Genomic DNA, 3,908 nt, shown 5'->3' with positions numbered 1-3,908 from the left:
ATAACCGAACTCGCGATACTTTCCTTCATTCTGTATGTCAGTTCACATCCGCCATGTTTACTAAAAAGTCTTCTTGTGGTATTTTTGCAAACATATTTCTCTCTACGTATAGGACTGTCAGAAGTAGGTACAATCCCCAGGTACAATCCCCAGGTACATACTCCAGGTACAATCCCCAGGTACAATGCCAAAGTATATTTCCTAACCAAGAGCAGTTTTGATATTACTGTAAAGAGAAAGATTGATCAAAGCATCTCTTCCATGGAAAATCTCAGCTAAAACATTGCTTATATAACAACGTTTTACAACAAGTGGACGAATCTTTGCCACTTCTTGACAATCAAACAATACAGGCGTATACACAAGTGCTAACAGACAGCTGTTAATCTTCATAATCTTAAACCAATACTTTACAATTCTCTCATTTAAACCAATAATCTAACCGTAGCGACCTAATAGCATGTAGTAATGCTACATTACCTGCTTCACAATGGAATTAAAATTTCAGAATGGGAGCTTTTTCCTTAATTGTTTCAATAACAAGCCAGTTTTACCGAATAACAAGACAAGCGAACGTAACTTTGTTTTAGGCATGTGACGGAAACACGTTTCAATAAAAGAAGGAAACGTGAATCGAAAACGGAAGATCGATAATGGCAAGATGCACATGTTCCCTGCAGCGATGTTATCCTTCGCTTATTCTTCTTTGAAGACTGGTGTGAAAACATGGCGCTGCAGTGGAGCGGAAACATCGTCTGAGACACCGCGGAAGACCGAGCTCAGGGAATTGTCTCACAATGGTGAAATCAAATTCCTTTTAACGCGTCTCGTGAAGCATCTGAAGCGCGATTTGTCAACCATATGACAGATTCTGGTGTGTCCAATTGCAGTTCCAGTTCGATGAGGATGTGAAACCGTCAGAGGTCAAAGGTCAGTAACTGACCCGAAGGAGCTGCGCCCAATGGCGAACACTGGTTATGCTGGTATGACTCATAGTTATAAGTTTAACTGTTTGTTAGGAATCCGCAACATCACTGGTCTGCTTCTTGACCCTTCATCTGTAGGCTCTTTTGTTAGCAGGTACTGGAAAGGTTGGGAATCCAAGATTTTGAATATGGGAATGTACAGACAAGTGAAAGCGCCTTTGAGCTGCCAAGCTGGAACTATATAAATAGATTATATAATGATACAATAATACAGTTACAAAAGTGACGAAGTGACTTGACCAATAGTGCAACATGTCAGCTTCAAAATGTGTCGTGCACACCCTGCATCACCCCTGGTCCCTGTATCCGCCCATATCTTCTTCGGTGTCAGTGAGACAGTTTAGATAGTGGCAGGGTTACACCGTATCAACAATATTTCACTAATATCACTGGCTTTCACTTTGATGTCCCGAAACGACTTGCATACCGGAGCCTGTGGGGCTGCTTAAAGTATCCCGGACTTAAGCTGGCTCTATATAGCAAGTTCAGCGACATACTGTCCCATTTTAACATGGATATCCCCCCCAAACCATTCTGACTCCAACAAGTATTTGTAATAAAACCTTATTGCCTACGTCAGACAGCAACACACGAGGTGCCATCATGTGGTGGCTTTTGCTTTTAGGGACGATGGGGTAGTCAAGGGGGTAAAGCGTTCCTCACGCGGAAGACCCGGGTTCTGTTCCCAACATCGGTACAATGGACACTTCTGGTGTCCCCGGCCGTGACATGTGCTGGAATATTGCTAAAAGCGACTTGAAACTATGCTCAGTTAGCCAGTCTGTAAAGTGGGAGATTTGTTAGCCTCCGGCGTCTTTAGGATTGTCACCATGCAGATAAATGCGATTGGTTGTAACGAGGCTGCTCTATATAAATTCAGTGGCGCCAAACTGGTAGAGGCCATTTAAAAATGGAAAGCTGGAATCTTTCTTCAAGATCAACCATGACGAAAGGGTATAGTTCTGAGCCCCTAACACTGTCACATGCTTGCAGTATATCCATTGTCAGATTAAATTTCTAGCTTAACCTTCGCGTTCTTGCACACTCCCTGACCCGTCAAAGACTGATAATAGAACAAGCTCAGATTCTCTAGTAGAATGCCTGCAGTTTCATTCACAATAACACACAGAATCTTGTGTGTTTTTGACGTGCTGTATATAATAGATTAAAGATATTAAAACATATGGTGAAGATCTAACAAAGTAGAAGATGGTAATGTTTCTCACTAGAATTTATATACTGTGTGTTTATCAAAGACAGACTCATGACTCTCTGGCGTCCATATATTATACCTACCCTAGATACTACATAAAATCCCATTTATTGATTAAACTGACGACAAAGTTGTTATCGTGCACTTTTTGAGGCTCTATTACGACAGAATTATATTATTGATGATATATGTGCATACTAGCTATCTCACCAGTTCCAGTATACCACGAATGTATACGCGGAATAGAAACATAGATGGAAATAAAAATCAATTCAATTTGGGTCTGTGAGCTAAATCCTATCTGACCGGAGCAATACGCGAAAATGGCCTTGGATTATATCCAGTCCTGGTTATCACTTGTGGCCCTTGGCAGATTTAAGATTGTGAACCATGTTGTTGGTCTATGATATTTTCAATTTCCAATAACATACGAAACGAAAAATGCTTATAAAACTTTGTTTATTTCTCCATCCTAATAGTACAACTCTTCAACAACACCAGGCAACAATATACAAAACCGATGAAAGAAGATCCCAGTATTCATTATCAGACTAATGTTTCTTCACCAACAACGAAGCTTTGTCACATGTGTTTATTATTTAAATATATCATTAGCTGAGATCATTCAACAGAAACATACATGTACACGGCATGAGAACACCAGCCAAATTGTACCCAAACCGCAGGCTCCCAAAGGGCCAGTCATCCAAGCTTTGCTACCTTCTCGCTTGCATAATATAACGACAATGGAACAACACAGGCCAGAAAATGAGCCCCATAAGACGACAGGATTCAATGAATATTGATAAACAAATTGTTATTTTATTGCCGTAAGAGCCGCGATCCTTGACGGCGTTTATGGTGAATATCATACTAACAAAGGGGAAAATGTACCGAGAGACCCTGCTGGTGAAATAGGGCAGTACGTCACGAGTGGTGCTCGTGGAATTGATGGGTAAACCGTATATATCTGAAGTAGGTGCCCTAACCACTGCTATTACTTGACAATGAGATCGGAGATTCTCGTATGTAAATAGACTGTACATAGGACTGGAGGCAAAAGAGGGATTATGTGGGTTTCTAAACTGTTTACCTGGAGAATTGCTCGATCTGTGGTGCATTTTATTTACATATGGACATATGTAAACTCTCAACAGTCGCCGGAAAGTGGGTGCCCGTGAAGGTTTTCAACAATTTCGAGTTAAGGTCACCTGTACACCCCTCCTCCTCCCCCCCCCCCCTCGCTCTCTCTCTCTCTCTCTCTCTCTCTCTCTCTCTCTATATATATATATATATATATATATATACATATATACATATATGTGTATGTGTGAGAGTGAGTGTATGAGTGTGTGGATGAATGGATGATGGATAGACAGACAGACAGACAGACAGACAGAGAGATTATAATCGAACATTGTCAAAATACATTTGTCTTACGTAATTCAAACATATTTTTGCTATGTAATTCTTTGAAAAAGTGTAGGCCTGTTATTTCCATTAGCACATACATGACGTAGATGCGGTCTTGATCTTACAGGAATAATTGCATCTACTCTCAAAGGTTGTGTAGAAATTGAACTTCAAGTCATAAAGTAACTTTATAGCCACAGCTAGGTTTATATCACACACATTTATTGGTTTGTCGACTCTTCCGTGCTTTGGAGGATGTCGTACCTATGTGTAAAAACACCTCTGCTCCTCAGAAG

This window comes from Haliotis asinina, chromosome 7, assembly GCF_037392515.1.
Source record: "Haliotis asinina isolate JCU_RB_2024 chromosome 7, JCU_Hal_asi_v2, whole genome shotgun sequence".
Lineage (NCBI taxonomy): Eukaryota > Metazoa > Mollusca > Gastropoda > Lepetellida > Haliotidae > Haliotis > Haliotis asinina.
The sequence above is the reverse complement of the archived record's forward strand: the minus strand, read 5'-3'. Positions refer to the sequence as shown.